At 48.2% G+C, this 18,442-nt stretch overlaps 1 protein-coding gene across 2 annotated transcripts in view; it reads right to left on the reverse strand.

The window, feature by feature from the left end:
• Positions 1–18,442, reverse strand: part of si:ch211-45c16.2 (mitogen-activated protein kinase kinase kinase 13) — a 58,164-nt gene that overhangs the window by 32,056 nt on the left and 7,666 nt on the right. For both annotated transcript variants that reach the window (XM_063005499.1, XM_063005498.1), the window contains exon 2: positions 11,337–11,419. The gene's annotated coding sequence lies outside the window, so the exon portion shown is untranslated. The remainder of the gene's footprint in view (positions 1–11,336; positions 11,420–18,442) is intronic.

Genomic DNA, 18,442 nt, shown 5'->3' on the forward strand with positions numbered 1-18,442 from the left:
TCTCTTTCTGAATGAATCTGTTCAAATGAATCATTCTAACCATAACTGACTCTATTCAAAGAATCATTATCACCTTAAATGACTCTGTTCAATCAAATCATTCTCTCCACGAATAACTCTGTTCAAATGAATCGTTCTCTTCATGAATGACTCTGTTCAAATGAATGTTTAAATGAATCATTGTCGCTATTAATGTCATTTAAGGCAGCCCGGCAGTTGTCGGGCTTGAACCAACGACCTTCTGATTACCAGTCCTGCCCGTGACTGCTGAGCTACCACCACTCATCCTCCGACACGTGAACCTGCCAGCCACATCTTTTCACCGGTCAGTGGCTACATTTTTCACAAAGCTTCAGTAGGTACAGGTACAGAGGATCACCGCTTGTGTGGGTAACAGATCGTGGGCCTCGACCAAACCTCCCTCCTCAGAGACAGACAATCATGTCTGCATGTGGACGCCCTACCGGCTGATAGCGCAGCTGGGGACTGGAACCCTGGATTCCAGCAGTAGTGAGCTAACATGCGCGCCTTGTCTTGCACACACACACACACACACACACACACACACAAAATCACAAACACACAGAGAGAGAAAGAGAAAGTAAACACAACTTTTCTATTTAGTCAGACTCATCATGTGTTTAGAGCAGCTGGTGAATCTGGGGGGGTCAGTTTCCTGCGCCCCCACTTTAATAACACACTTATTAGTCGAGAACGATTAATCCCGGCGCTACAGAAGGTGTTCCAATCTGTGCCAGCCGGCAATGCCACTTAGCGCATGTGTAAAACTCACGGAGACACACAGTGACGCCACATAAACGCAGTATTTACGCTTATTTAAACTTATTATAACAGAATAATATTTTGGTCTTAATTAATTACGAGCGTCTGGAAGCACGCCGATAACAAACGAGTCGATTTTTGTACCGCATCACCCTGCAGCCACACCGGCGGCAACATGCGACCGGCTGCCAGTCGGTTTCAGTCAGAACTGCGACTTCTGGTGGCAAAATGCACCAATAAATTAATTATATAAAAGAAATCATACGCTACAGAGTTTACAGCAACAGTTTAGGGAAGGCCCTTTCTTGTTCCAAGACATAAATGACTCTGTTCAAACAAATCATTCTAGCCATGAGTGATTCTGTTTAAAAGAATCATTCTCGAAATGAATGACTCTGTTTAAACGAATCACTCAAGCCACAAATGACTATGTTCAAATAAATCATTCTCGCCATAAGTGACTCTATTCAAATGAATCGTTCTCCCCTTGAAAGCTTCTGTTCGAATGAACTGTTCCACTGTCACTCGCTTTCAATGACTCTGTTCAAATGAATCATTCTAGCCATTAAATGACTCTGTTTAAACAAATCACTCACGCCACAAATGACTCTGTTCAAACGAATCATTCTCACCATAAATGACTCTTTTTCAATAAATCATTCTTGCCATAAATGACTCTGTTCAAATGAGTAATTCTGTTTAAAGGAATCATTCTCGCAACGAATGACTCTGTTTAAACGAATCACTCACGCGACGAATGACTCTGTTTAAACGAATCACTCACACGACGAATGACATTCTCCCCTTGAATGACGAATCATTTTCACCATGAATGACTCTATTTAAGAGAAGCTCCAGAGTCCTGCACAGAGCCCCGACCTCTGCCTCACTCTCAGCTCTGGGATGAACCGGAACACCGACTGATCGATCAGCACCCAACCATACAAATGCTGCCATGTATTGACTGAACGGGCACAAATTCCCACACACGACCACACTTCAGTATTAAAGTCTTGTGAGAAGCTTCTCAGAAGAGCGGCTGTAGGTCTAGCTGTAAAGGTCACACAGAGGTCACGTTCATTTTCGAATCAAGCTCGCGGTGAGGCGTCCGATTACTTTTGGCCATAAGATGCATCTCGTATCTCGCATCGAGGAACCTAAATAAGCCGCCCCGTCCCGCCCCGCCCGAATAAACATAACAAACACACCCCGTGAGTAACATATGCTCGGATCAATGTAGCGCGCATCATAAACACACGGCCACGCCCACGTTTAGCATCTGTGTCCCCGCATCGCCAGGCCTCATTAGCTGTGAGCGCGGGGGGCGGGGGGCAGGGGCGGTCGCCGCGGGGAGTACGGGGGGGGGGGTTGTACGATCCAGAGGGACCCAGCTGGAGAAGGGCAACAAAGAGCCAATTTAGCCTCCGACAAAGAAGCGCCTCGTTCAGCCTGCCTGACACTCACACGCCCCGCCCCGCCCCGCCGCCTCGCACCTCCAACATCTCTGCTCCTACTTCTGTTTGTTCTCCTCTCAGACCGGCATCTGCGACCCGCCGCTCGCTCCGTCCTTCCTCCCCGTCTCCTTTCACCTTTCAAGTATCACGTTTCTAAACCTAAATCGATCAGACTCTTCTCTCCCCCCCCGCGGTTCACGTCCTGCCCCACGCCGAGCGGCTGACTGACGGATGAAAGCACTCGCTCGATCACTCGGCGGGATACGCACCGCCAATTAGCGAGGGCGGACTCCCGGAGCACCGTATTTACACCTCACGTCATTATTAAACACTCTTCCGGCGCTTCCTCTCCTCCTTTAGCTGACGCTATTAATATCAGACTGAAGCGAGACCTGATTAACCTGGCGCATGACGGAATGAAGGTCTGGGTCTCTTCCTGACCGTCAGGGCTCGTTACGGTGGCGTGGTTGGTCCGTCTGTGGTCTGACCGTTACCCCAGTGTTAGAAGTTTACGTGCAGACATAAGGACGCGTGTTCCATGACAGAAAAGAACAAGTGAAACATGTTTACTTTACATTTCATCGAGAGACAGCGTCCTACCTCAGGACGTGGCGTCCTCGTTCTACGTTTGTTTGTTTGTTTGTTTGGGTTTTGATGCCATGTTTAACACATTTAGGTCATCTTATGACACGGTCAGTAACATGTTCGAGTTATTGTATCTTGTCTCTATATTGTGGGTCCATTTTATATTTTCATTTTTATGGCTGCGAGGTCGGTAGAATTTATTTTGTGGTTTTAGGTATGTGTACTTGTGGGGTTACATCAGTGGGAAGCGAGCGTATCTAAATGCTGTATAGAGCTGCAGTGTGAATACTTTTTCCCACACACGCGACTCTGTCCGTGTCCTAGCTGTCAATTAAGCAGAAGGTCAGAGGGCCGGTATAGGAAATTGCCATTCAAAAAAATTAATGGAAGTCAATGGGACCAAAAAACGGTATAAAAGCGGGCGTGGCGGGCGAACGGGCGGGCGGATCGAAAACCTTTCACTTGTTGCCTTTCCTTTGTGCATTTGGGGCACACCACGTTAGTATTTACGACGGGTTGCAGTTGGTGACTTCTCAGAGCCCATAGAACAAGAAAAAACTTACTCCGTACAGCGGTGGAACAGTGGGATCCTCACAAGGTCCAGAGCTCGCTATTAGACTTTACCTCACTGGGTCCGTGTACCTTCGGTCATTCGTTTTTCACTTCAAATCCCAAAGTTGAAAAACGGGGCGTTATTCGCTTTAAGATCAAAAATCTAATAACAAACCAGCAGAAAATGAAAAATGGAGCGTATTGTAATCAGTTCAACCTGAAATAAACACACAAGTGTTGTGGAAGCTTTATGTTACACCTTGTAAATCACAGTGGGACCAGATTGTACAGAGAGAGAGAGAGAGAGTAAGATGCATCGTTTGTGTTGCCTGGGTCGTGTATAAAATTATAGACAAAATGTGGGTTGCTTGAAAAAAGTTAGAGAAACCCTGATCTTAAGGTTCCTTCCTTTTAATTTTAAGAAATTAGTATTCAAAGAATTTAGACACGCCCTCTTCTCGGGAGCGTAGGATGACGTGAAATACGTCTGTGACCAATCGAGCAGTTGCGTTCAGGGTTTGGATTGGCTGTAAAGCGGGCGGTGGGATGATCGATGCCCTGTTTGGGGTGTGTTCCAGCCTTGTACCCGATGTCTGGCGAAACCAGTCCCACCACGACCCTGACCAGGATAAACTGTAAACTTTAAGACTAGCGTCGAGCCCTCGCGATGTACAAATCAGTCATCAACACACTGAGAGTTTTGCCGTGTACGGAGGAGAGAGAACAGAGGAACAGAACGCGGGAACAGAATCCGGATCGGTTCGGCGAGTCGAGGCTCGGGTGCGGCTAATGTAACGGCAGGTTAAATAATGAATCCGCTATCGGCCGCCGGGATCAGATCAGCGCTAATCAATATTGGAGGAGGATCCGAGCAGTCGAGTGGGGAGGTGAACCAAACGTACCGAACCCGAACCCTAAACGCCGGGACAGAATAATGGAAAAGATGATTAACTCCTCAATCCGGGCCTCGAACCTTAGCTGTGCTATCGGCCGACCGGGCACCTACACAGACTTGCAATTGATTACCCGCCATCAGTCATAACATTAAAACCACCTCCTTGTTTCTACACTCACTGTCCATTTTATCAGCTCCACTTACCATATAGAAGCACTTTGTAGTTCTACAATTACTGACTGTAGTCCATCTGTTTCTTTACATGCTTTGTTACCCCCTTTCATGCTGTTCTTCAATGGTCAGGACCCCCACAGGACCACCACAGAGCAGGTATTATTTAGGTGATGGATGATTCTCAGCACTGCAGTGACACTGACATGGTGGTGGTGTGTTAGTGTGTGTTGTGCTGGTATGAGTGGATCAGAGTTTTTGAACACCTCACTGTCACTGCTGGACTGAGAATAGTCCACCAACCATAAATATCCAGCCAACAGCGCCCCGTGGGCAGCGTCCTGTGACCACTGATGAAGGTCTAGAAGATGAGCGACTCAAACAGCAGCAATAGATGAGCGATCGTCTCTGACTTTACATCTACAAGGTGGACCGACTAGGTAGGAGTGTCTAATAGAGTGGACAGTGAGTGGACACGGTGTTTAAAAACTCCAGCAGAGCTGCTGTGTCTTATCCACTCATACCAGCACAACACACACTAACACACCACCACCATGTCAGTGTCACTGCAGTGCTGAGAATCATCCACCACCTAAATAATACCTGCTCTGTGGTGGTCCTGTGGGGGTCCTGACCATTGAAGAACAGCATGAAAGGGGGTAACAAAGCATGTAGAGAAACAGATGGACTACAGTCAGTAATTGTAGAACTACAAAGTGCTTCTATGTGGTAAGTGGAGCTGATAAAATGGACAGTGAGTGTAGAAACAAGGAGGTGGTTTTAATGTTATGGCTGTTGGGTGTATATGCTTTATACTGGGAGATGAAAGTGTTAATATAGAGATGCTCGGAATAACAGACCCCAGCGCAACAACAAAAGGACCTGGGAGGATCCGGCTCCACGTGAATCCGGCAGGGGGGCGCGTGGTGGACCGGGAGACGGAGATGAAAGCACCAGGATGAGGGGGAGGAGGAACGAGGCCACAGCTGACCAGCTGCCCCCACTAGATAATCAGGAGAGAGCTCTTAAACCCAAATGCACACAAAAGCAGGCACGCCGGTGAACGCGCACATCAAAGAGGGGGGCGAGAGACGGGGACGGGGGTCGCCGGCGGACCGAGAGCCCGAGCTTTTAAACCCGCCGATAGCTAGCCGCGCCTCTCCTCCCGCCGGCTCCGAGCTCTCACGGCTCTTAAAACAGCACAGGGATCGATACTCGCAGTCAAACGTCCATTAGCGGCGGAGCGGAAGTGGATCCAAGTGTTTAGGCGAGCACTAGCGCTCACGAGGCGCAGTCATAATCATACGCGCGAGGTATCAACACGATACGAACCGGCGTATAAACAAATCAAACGGACCGGATCCTGGCCAGCACAAGCAGTGTTCCTAGACCTCAGTTCATTCTGTTAAAACCAGCACGTCTTCAGTTAGCGAGGGCTCCTTTATAGCGTTAAAGCCCTCGTCCGAACGGACACGTTCCGATTCGCTCACAAAATCCGCGTTCACATGCTATCGATCGATTCGACTGACGATATAAATACAGCAAACAGACTGAATGATTAATTCCGGCTGCTCCCATTAGGGGGCGACAAAACACGTCGTTCATCCGTAGGTTAGATTAAGGACAGTATTTACGCCCGATTCGACCCTATTTATCCGGGCTTGGGACCTGCACTGGGTGCACCGATACGTGTCCCAACAATGGCTAGGTTCACGTAACACCACACGACTTCAGTGCCTGTGGTTCGAACCCCAGAACTCGGGTCGATCGTACCACTACAACTGAATAATCTGGAGCCAGGACACCCAGTTTCAGGTACGAACACGATACGAACCGGTGTGTAAACAAACCAAACGGACCGGATCCTGGCCAGCACAAGCGGTGTTCTCAGAAGTTTGTGGTCCGAATCCCACAACTCATACCATTACGTGAATATTTCTGATCTGATCAGTTAAGAAGGAACATGTTGAATATCACCAGGCAGAACGGCGTGGACTAGCGGTGCTACGTTTTCCCTTTTGTTTAATAAGGGACTCTGTTCAAATCCAAGTCATTAAATGACACCGATAAATGAAATGATAGAATAAATGAAGCTACGATACACAGCGCAGCTACATTAATAGTTGAATGTAAACCCAGAACATCCAGCGACGGTGCGACGCTTCATGTTCTCTCTCAAACACCAAAATTCTCCTCCGGAATCGGTTGTTAGTTCCAGACTCAGTTCCAGGGCGCCGATCATCTCACCGCCCCCTTCATCAGACGTAGCCGATCATGTTTGTGTGGATGCCCGGCCGATTGTCTTGGGTGTATCTACACGCCCCACCATCGTGTTAGTACTGTTTACTTCCGCTGTGCAACGCCCACCGATGATGACGCATCCTCGCCTCCCAAATCCGGTTCTTCAAAAAGCACCAAGGTTCTAAAGGAAACCAGTTCAGGAACCAGAGTTCTTTTCATTGAAAAGCGATGTCCGAGGCAGCTAGAGCACCGTCAGACCACAAACAGTGGTGTAGTTCGCAAATAAATCAGAAATTGTACCCATTTAGTTATTTAGTGGCCCAACCGCCGAGCCGGTGGGTGCTGCACTTTAGCTCCTCAGTCTCTAACGTCCACCTTTAATATTAAAATGTATAATGTGATGTGAAACTGAAATGTTTCTTAAATGTGACTTAAATCTGCTGACTGAATTGCCGTAGGATCGCTAGGACGCCTCATAGCGCAGATTATCCAGTAAACGTGAAGCACTTGAACGCTGCACGAGTGAAAAACGTTAAATCAAACGATAAAGTCTGAATTTCACAGCAAGTCGCAGATAAAACAGGAAAGATTTAAGGTCGTGTTTCTTCTTGTGCACTTCGGTTGGAATAAATCGAACCCTGGAGAGACTACAGTGAGCCTAAAGCCTCCTTTTCAACTCTGGTGCACCGAATGACGGGTACGAACACAATACAGACTGCCGTGTAAACAAAACAAACAGACCGGATCCTGGCCAGCACAAGCGGTGTTCTCAGAACTCGGTTCATTTTGTCAGGTTACGAGCTGCAAGCCGTCTTTAAAACCAGTATGTCATCAGTTAGCATTAAAGTCCAGATCTAAATGGACCAATTGTCCATACTGGGAATACTGGGACTGACGGTGACTTCAAATTCTGTATTATTCTTGCAAAAGATAATGACGGATGTTTTTTTTTAAACATCAATATGATTCAGTGTGACGGTAGCTCAGCTGTTAAGTAAGCTGGACTAGTAATCAGAAGGCTGCCAGATCAAGCCCCACCACCGCCAAGCTGCCCTGTATCTGTAGCCTAGTGGTTAAGGTACTGGACTAGTAATCAAAAGGTTGCTGGTTCAAGCCCCACCACTGCCAGGTTGACACATTTGGGCCCTTGAGCAAGGCCCTTAAGCCTCAATTGCTTAGATAATATACTGTCACAGTACTACTACAGTAAGTCGCTTTGGATAGAAGCGTCCGCTCAATGATGCACACTACAGACGTGCGAGAAGGGGGAACACACGCACCCCTCCACCAGAACACTTCCAAATTTAGGTACAGCTCGTTCACAGGCATCAGCACGACAGCTGAAGATCATCAGAGCGATACAGAAACAGAATAATAAAATAAAATAAATAAATAAATAACGGAGGTACGTCCCCGGACATCCCGGAGTCTGACAGTCTGATATATGCAGCGTCATGTTCGTCGCTGTGACGCCGCATCGCCTGACCGCCTCGCTCCCTCCGCGCGTCCACGTGAAGCTCAGCCCGGGGAACGGCGTTACATAAACACGGCAAGCACACGGAGCCGGGACGAGCCGGGACTCCGGGGCGACGAAATAAAGACGTACGCACCGGATGCTGCGTAACACGAGCGCAAGTACGAGAGAGTCTGTCCTTCAGCAGAGGACAGCGGTGCTGCATCGAACCCCGGCATCACGGGTCGTGCACAACCACACACACACACACACACACAGATCCACACACGCACACACACACAGATCCACACACACACACACACACACACAGATCCACACACACACACACAGATCCACACACACACACACACACACACACAGATCCACACACGCACACACACACAGATCCACACACGCACACACACACAGATCCACACACACACACACACACAGATCCACACACACACACACACACAGATCCACACACACACACACACACACATATCCACACACACACACACACAGATCCACACACACACACACAGATCCACACACACACACACACACAGATCCACACACACACACACACAGATCCACACACACTTCTCAGAAAATCACTGAAGCGACGGCTGTGTGTGCAGACCTGTGTGTGTGTGTGTGTGTGTGTAAGGGTTATAAAGCATAGAGCTACAATTCCACACACACCATCATTCCACACACACACACACACACACACACACACACACGATCATTACACACACACACAGATCCGTACAGACACAGATACACACACAGATCCGTACAGACACAGATCCGTACACACACACACACACACACACACACAGATACGCACACACAGATCCACACACACACACACAGATCCGTACACACACACACACACAGTTCCGTACACACACACACACACACACACACAGATCCACACACACACACACAGATCCCCACACACAGATCCGTACAGACACACACACACACAGTTCCGTACACACACACACACACACACACACAGATCCACACACACAGTTCCGTACACACACACACAGATCCACACACACACAGATCCACACACACACAGATCCACACACACACACACACACATCCACACACACACAGATCCGTACACACAGAGATCCCCACACACACTATCATCACACACACACACACACACACACACACACACACACACACAGCCGTCGCTTCAGTGATTTCCTGATAAACGTGTGTGTGTGTACCGGTTGAAGGTTTACATTGCATAGAACTAAACACACACACACACACATCACACACACACACACACACACACATGCAAACGCGAGTGGTGCAGAATACTCACAAATAGAGAACGCCGGACGCATGGTCCTGCTTCAGAGGGGACGGAATGAAGCACTGACCGAGAGGGAAGGACGAGAGAGAGAGAGAGAGAGTGTGTGTGTGAGAGAGAGTGTGAGAGAGAGCACGAGAGAGAGCGAGAGAGAGAAGCTGCAGTGTCTGTGTGTCGGTGGGCGTCGGTAAAGCCGGTGCTGCTGGCGTCACACTTTTCATGAATGAAGGGGCTCGGTGACGCAGGCGTGACGTGTCCCCCCCCCCCCCACCCACACACACACACACGGATGAAGGTGGGGGGGGGGGGGGGGCATCGCAGGCGCCGAGCAATCGCACAACACACGGCGAGAAATCGTCTCGGGGTTTTCAGTTCGGCGTCGTTTCCTGGTAACGAGTCGGTCGGCATCACCGGTGTACGTGGGCACGGTGCGCGCACACACACACACACACACACACACACACACACACACACGCACACACACACAATCCCGTTCTCCAGATATTTTAACGGCGGCTATAAATAGCAGCTGCGCGGCCCTGAGATTTCAGCTCGAAGCTACATGCAGATTAGCGCGTCTGGCTTCGTGTGAATCGGCGGCGCACGTCAGGATGGAGCCGAGCATAAATAGCGACGCGCCGTATCGGACGGCTTGATTGGCCGGGCGGAATTGCGGCGCTAATTTGCTATACGATGCGCCACAGCTCCGCTGGCGACCACACGGGATTCCTCATATCTGCTGCAGTTACGCCCCCTGCTGGCTGATCGACGGCGCTGCGCTGCACAGAGACGGGGGATAACGGCGATCGGTGTGACTCTCCGTGCGCGATACGGATCTCCGTATGAACCCTGCACACGTGTCGGAGGGGGCGTGCGTTAGTCACGACCGTCCTCGTTCGGGAGTGGAGGTCTGCAGCAGTAGAGGGGAAGTGGGTACGACTAAATTAGAGCTCTTTGTTGTTCGACAGCATTACAAAGAGTTAAACTACAGATTAACATTTACATTGTCAGCATATAGTCAAAGCGACTTACAGGACTGTGACAGTGTACAATTGAAGCAATTGAGGGTTAAGGGCCTCGCTCAAGGGCCCAACAGTGACAACCAGGCATTGGTGGGGCTTGAACAGGCAACCTTCCGATCACATTTACATTTTGGGCATTTAGCAGACGCCTTTATTTAAAGCGACTTACAGTACAGTGACAGTATATTGTCGAAGCAATTGAGGGTTAAGGGCCTCGCTCAAGGGCCCAACAGTGACAACCAGGCATTGGTGGGGTTTGAACTGGCAACCTTCTGATTACATTTTCGCCTTTATTTAAAGCTACTTACAGGACTGTGACAGTATACAATCTAAGCAGTTAAGGGTTAAGGGCCTTGCTCAAGGGCCCAACAGCGGCAACCAGGCATTGGTGGGGCTTGAACTGGCAACCTTCTGATCACATTTACATTTTCGGCATTTAGCAGACGCCTTTATTCAAAGCGACTTACAACACTGTGACAGTATACAGTCTGAGCAATTGAGGATTAAGGGCCTCGCTCAAGGGCCCAACAGTGACAACCAGGCAGCAGTGAGGCTTGAACAAGCGACCTTTCGATTACTGGTCCACTACCTTAACCGCTAGGCTACACCTACACCTTGGTGACAGATCTTGGACACACGTGTTCAGCTTGCTGATTTGAGACTCACCCTCACCCACCCAACAAGTTTCAGTTCCCGACCCCACTGGTGGTGGCAAACTGGGTCAGATTCGCCAGATCTGGCAACCCGGGCGGCGTAAAGCCTTTTTAACCGCGTATTTAATGCTAAATCGGCCTAAAAGGGGTTGGAATCCACTGAGAAGTGAAGCGGTGGAAGGGTTTACCTGTGAAGAGGTGGGAGATCATGTCCTACAGCTCCATCTGAGAATCTTCTCCTCTAAACTCCACGCTCGCGTTTACTCTCAACCTGCAAACCATCCACACAACATAGAGGTCAAAATCCAGAAGAAAACGTTCCAATAAACATCGAGCGTGTTCTGTACGGTCCAGAGTCTTAAATCAGGGAAATCACGACACTAAATATCTTCAAACTGGACGTCAGTGGGTTCTGGGAGGGGTGTTGAGTTTTAAAGACGTTGAGTTTCGAGGTATTTTTCCCCATAAGGATGTTTGGAGAACCTGTTAATGCGTCCATGGTCCCGTGGAGCTGCAGATATTTTAGTCTCATGTAAAATAATGAGGTTGTTTTTGACACTTAAAACACTGAAAATAACACAAATATAATATAAACACACTGAAATACAATTACTAACAGTTACACATCAATAAAAATACAATAAAAGCTGCACTTTAGTTTTACTTCTTTATTGTTTCCTGACGCTTCTTAATGGTGGAGATGCTCGATGTTGTAATACCGTATTCCCTTCAGCACCGGCGCATTCACATGAGAAGCTGTGCCGTTATTTCCTATGAAGTGTGACGGCGGGTGCACAAAACTCAGCGTGACTTACTGTAGTAAAACAGCGAGTGAGGAATGTGATTAGTGGAGGAACTTATGAGCAGTAATAATGAAGAGAAGTTTAGTGCTCCTGTCTCCTTCTTTTACTACATTAAACCACGTTAAGCTTTATTTTCAACCAGAAGCGTTTTAGACTCTCGGAGAAGCTGATTCTGATTCTCACCATTACTCAGAAGCTGGAGCTGTAACACAAGTTTAAAAGTGAAACAGGGAGGAGAATCCAGATAAACACAGATACACGTGGAGCTGTAACCCTGGATCTGACGCTTATTCCACACTGATGCAGATTCAGATCAGGTTCACACACTGATGAGGTTTTACCGCACCACAGTCACACAAACGTCGAGTTTAAGAAACAAATTTCTCCATGAAGGGCGTCAAGTTTCAAAGATTTTGAGTTTAGGGGATGTCGTGTTATAAGGTACCAAATGTCAGACATGAACATTAGAAAATAATAATATATAAAAACTATAAGAGCGTGGCTTCATCCACACAGAGTGTGTGTGCTAGAGCAGCCTGCCTGCAGTCCAGATCTGTCTCTGACCATAAAGAGGAGAATCGGACGACGGTGAGCACGGACTGTTGAGCAGCTGAAGTCTCATATCGAGAAACCATTAGTGTCCTCAGTTCATCACGCATTAAAAAGTAGAAATGAATAGGAACGCTGACGGAACACCGGGGGAACACAGGGGGGAACACAGGGGGGAACACAGGGGGGGAACACAGGGGGAACACGCCCCCGTCCTGACTTTTATGGAGCGTCTTTTTTATGCAAGAATCAAATTCTATTTACACACTAGAATGAAGTTGATCAGTGAAACGTTGGAAATGAAATAAAGATTGAAGAGAATGAAACACGTCACACATTCTTCTCTTTACTGCCTTTTACTGAACGTCCCAACTTTTACTGGAAATGTGGTTTGCATTTTAATTGCAATAAAACATTACAAACAGTAAAACAGTAAATGTGACCAAACGTGCATTTGTTTGTACATTTTACTCCACTATGTGGACAAAATTATGTAGACGCCCGAGCACATGAGCTTTACTAAACGTCCCAACTTTTTTTGGAAATGTGATTCATAAAAATAAAACCTAAAATAAGGCCGATAACTCAACAAACAACAAATAAAAACACCTGGAATCAAAGTGGCCCGTCCCTAATTACTCACTAAACCCTTAACTCAGCAGGGTGTGAGGTCAAACCCAGGAGGGCAGCTGATATGAACACGCAGGACGGCTGGATTCATTACCAGATGAACCTCTGGGGCGTGAACGCATGAGGGGTCACGATTAAAGACGACGGGGGGAAGCACCGTGTCAAATCTGCACCCCCCAAACCCCCCACAGCCACACCCTGAGGGGGCGCGCCCACACCAGGACAAAGGGACACAGATGCAGTTACTGAAGTGCAGGAACACGACGGATCGGCGCGACGGATTTAAAGGAGTCATTTCACACACGGCTGCTGCCGCCGGCTCGGTGATTAACGCCGAAAATTTAGGTCTCAATCTGGGTCTCGCACCCCCCGCCCCTCTCAGATTCTACCCCCCTAACCCTAACCCTAACCCCCCCCTAACCCCACATTACCAGGCTGGTGTCACGGCGTCAGACTGATTCATGTCAGGGTCCAAGGTTTGGTCCAGTATTAACTAAACGTTCACTGTCCATTTTATCATCACCACTTACCATATAGAAGCACCTTGTAGTTCTACAATTACTGACTGTAGTCCGTCTGTTTCTCTACATGCTTTGTTACCCCCTTTCATGCTGCTCTTCAATGGTCAGGACCCCCACAGGACCCCCATGGAGCAGGTATTATTTAGGTGGTGGATGATTCTCAGCACTGCAGTGACACTGACATGGTGGTGGTGTGTTGTGCTGGTATGAGTGGCTCAGACCTCACTGTCACTGCTGGACTGAGAATCGTCCACCAACCAAAAACATCCAGGCGACAGCGCCCCGTGTGCAGCGTCCTGTGAGCACTGATGAAGGTCTAGAAGATGAGCGACTCAAACAGCAGCAATAGATGAGCGATCGTCTCTGACTTTACATCTACAAGGTGGACCGACTAGGTAGGAGCGTCTGATAGAGTGGACAGTGAGTGGACACTGAAGGCAATCCCAGCATTTTCTCACAAAAAACTACAAACATAGCGGACGGATATAATGTGGAGCAACCAACAGAGTTCCTTTCACATGTAAATAAATTCCCGTTGATGTTTAATCTGTATAAAGGTGTAATTACACGAGTGTTGGGGCGTCAGGGAGAGTAAAGTAGAGCGTCTAAATAATCTGATGATGAGCTCCAGGTCTGATTAGAATCCTCTGTACTGGGGAGCTGATCAGGCAGGTATAGGGGAGCAGGGCGGGTCGATAGGTTCTACACAGACACACCGAGTCGAGATCTCTCTGTGTGCAGCGTGAGAGCAGCTCGGCGAGTAAATCCTGATCTACCACATGTCTGAGATTCCACAGAGCCGTCGTCAGGAAAAACACAAAACCATCAGCTGATTAAAACACACACACACACACACACACACACACACACACACACCTCACCAATTCATCATTCTGTTCGGTCCCGATTGAGCTACACGCCATTCCCCGTCCCACCTCTCCTCCCGTTCATCCGCTCATCCAACTGCGCCTGTTACGTGCCAACCAGACGGGTGGCACCGCTGGCATGTCAGGCTGCAGCACCATCCAAACCTGGAGGGGATGCCAACTGGCAAAACGTGGCGACGGGGGTAAAGGGGGGTGAGATATTGCACATGGCTCATTTACCAGAGTCAACACACACAAGTGCACATACATACACACACACACACACATACACACACATACTGTAGATACACACACATACACACACACATACACACACACACACTCCCTCACTCTCACACACACATAGATACACACACACACAGATACACACACACACATAGATACACACACACACACACACACTCACTCACTCTCTCACACACACACACACACACACAGATACACACACACACACAGACACACAGACACACAGATACACACACACACACACATAGATACACACACACATACACACACACACACAGATACACACACACACACACAGATACACACACACATACACACACATACACACACACACACACCCTCACTCTCACACACACATAGATACACACACACACACACATAGATACACACACACACACAGATACACACACACACACACATAGATACACACACATACACACACACACACACTCCCTCACTCTCACACACATACAGTGTATCACAAAAGTGAGTACACCCCTCACATTTCTGCAGATATTTAAGTATATCTTTTCATGGGACAACACTGACAAAATGACACTTTGACACAATGAAAAGTAGTCTGTGTGCAGCTTATATAACAGTGTAAATTTATTCTTCCCTCAAAATAACTCAATATACAGCCATTAATGTCTAAACCACCGCCAACAAAAGTGAGTACACCCCTTAGTGAAAGTTCCTGAAGTGTCAATATTTTGTGTGGCCACCATTATTTCCCAGAACTGCCTTAACTCTCCTGGGCATGGAGTTTACCAGAGCTTCACAGGTTGCCACTGGAATGCTTTTCCACTCCTCCATGACGACATCACGGAGCTGGCGGATATTCGAGACTTTGCGCTCCTCCACCTTCCGCTTGAGGATGCCCCAAAGATGTTCTATTGGGTTTAGGTCTGGAGACATGCTTGGCCAGTCCATCACCTTTACCCTCAGCCTCTTCAATAAAGCAGTGGTCGTCTTAGAGGTGTGTTTGGGGTCGTTATCATGCTGGAACACTGCCCTGCGACCCAGTTTCTGGAGGGAGGGGATCATGCTCTGCTTCAGTATTTCACAGTACATATTGGAGTTCATGTGTCCCTCAATGAAATGTAACTCCCCAACACCTGCTGCACTCATGCAGCCCCAGACCATGGCATTCCCACCACCATGCTTGACTGTAGGCATGACACACTTATCTTTGTACTCCTCACCTGATTGCCGCCACACATGCTTGAGACCATCTGAACCAAACAAATTAATCTTGGTCTCATCAGACCACAGGACATGGTTCCAGTAATCCATGTCCTTTGTTGACATGTCTTCAGCAAACTGTTTGCGGGCTTTCTTGTGTAGAGACTTCAGAAGAGGCTTCCTTCTGGGATGACAGCCATGCAGACCAATTTGATGTAGTGTGCGGCGTATGGTCTGAGCACTGACAGGCTGACCCCCCACCTTTTCAATCTCTGCAGCAATGCTGACAGCACTCCTGCGCCTATCTTTCAAAGACAGCAGTTGGATGTGACGCTGAGCACGTGCACTCAGCTTCTTTGGACGACCGACGCGAGGTCTGTTCTGAGTGGAACCTGCTCTTTTAAAACGCTGGATGATCTTGGCCACTGTGCTGCAGCTCAGTTTCAGGGTGTTGGCAATCTTCTTGTAGCCTTGGCCATCTTCATGTAGCGCAACAATTCGTCTTTTAAGATCCTCAGAGAGTTCTTTGTCATGAGGTGCCATGTTGGAACTTTCAGTGACCAGTATGAGAGAGTGTGAGAGCTGTACTACTAAATTGAACACACCTGCTCCCTATGCACACCTGAGACCTAGTAACACTAACGAGTCACATGACATTTTGGAGGGAAAATGACAAGCAGTGCTCGATTTGGACATTTAGGGGTGTACTCACTTTTGTTGCCGGTGGTTTAGACATTAATGGCTGTATATTGAGTTATTTTGAGGGAAGAATAAATTTACACTGTTATATAAGCTGCACACAGACTACTTTTCATTGAGTCAAAGTGTCATTTTGTCAGTGTTGTCCCATGAAAAGATATACTTAAATATCTGCAGAAATGTGAGGGGTGTACTCACTTTTGTGATACACTGTACATACACACATACTCACACACACACACATGCATTTACAGCATATTGCTCAGGGGCCCAACGGTGCCAACCTGGCGGTGGTGGGGCTTGAACCGGCAACCTTCTGATTACTAGTCCAGTACCTTAACCACTGAGCTACCGCTGCCCTACAGGCATGTATTAAAGCCTACAGGGGACGGCACGGTGGCTCGATGGGTAGCATTGTCGCCTCACAGCAAGAAGGTCCTGGGTTCGATTCCCAGGTGTGGAGTTTGCATGTTCTCCCCGTGTCTGTGTGGGTTTCTTCCAGGTGCCGGTCCAAAAACATGCAGTGTGTGTGTGGTGCCCTGTCCAGGGTGTTTCTGTGTGCCTTGCGCAAACTGAGCGCTGGGATAGACTCCAGCACCCCCCTCGACCCTGATCAGGATAAGTGAGTGAGCTCATGACCGGGCGTCCACATACTTTTGGCCCTGTAGCGTACAGCGTACAGCGTACAGCCTTTACTGCACACACCTGAGCGAGAGCACATGCAAACGACGCGCAGCCTGCGTTCACGTGGGTGCAGCGGGGACTTTCCAGCTGGGATTGGTTTTTATCTGCAGGTGGTTTCACTCCCAGTTTCGCCCTCGAGTCACAACACGACCGAAACGCTCCGGCTGAGAGGAAGCGGCGAGAGCGAGACGGATACCCGCCGGCTCGGTTACCTCTCATCATTATTTCAGCGGGACGGAGACGTACCTGCCGGCGGCTCCCGTGTCTCCGGCGTGACCGACACAGGTCCTGCGCACGCCGCGGTCAGGATCGGCCACGGTCACCGGGTCACGCATCATGTGACCGAAACCCTAAAAAAACCCTAACACCCTGAACAGGGCAAGAATTTATCACAGACCTTCAGCCACCCATGATGTCTGTGTAGACGCCGGCTGGGATTCGAACCCGTGCAGCAGTGGTGAAGTGTTGAGGCCTAGCCATTGGTAGGTGCGCTCGTCAGTGGACTCACAGTGCAGGTCCCAAGCCCAGATAGAAATAAAAAAGTTGCGTGAGGAAGGTACTGTACAGAGCAGCTGTAGCCTAGTGGTTAAGCTACTGGACTAGTAATCAGAAGGTTGCCGGTTCAAGCCCCACCTCTGCCAGGTTGCCACTGTTGGGCCCTTGAGCAAGGCCCTAAAACCTCAATTGCTCAGATTGTATACTGTCACAGTACTGTAAATCGCTTTGAATAAATGTAAATGTACTGGAATGAGGACCAGATCCGCTCTGGCGCCCCCTATATACAGCCGAGAAAACATCACACAAGATTTGATTGAAATATTTTTAATATTTAATATAAAATTCTCATTTGAATCTAAATTCTCAGTTTAAATTCCGTTAAAATGTCATCATAAGTAGAATTTTTTTGGCTGCAAATCTTACTACAACATGTTTACGTTACCACCAGTTTTTCCCCAAATTTCACACCCCTGAATTTGACTAAAGTAATAAAAAAAAACAAAAATGGAAATAATTATAACAAAGATAAAATACGACCGTAACATAAATAAAGACCCCCCCCCTCCAGATCAACCATATCAAAGTACGATTT

Source organism: Trichomycterus rosablanca, chromosome 12 (genome assembly GCF_030014385.1).
Source record: "Trichomycterus rosablanca isolate fTriRos1 chromosome 12, fTriRos1.hap1, whole genome shotgun sequence".
NCBI classification, from domain to species: Eukaryota; Metazoa; Chordata; class Actinopteri; order Siluriformes; family Trichomycteridae; genus Trichomycterus; species Trichomycterus rosablanca.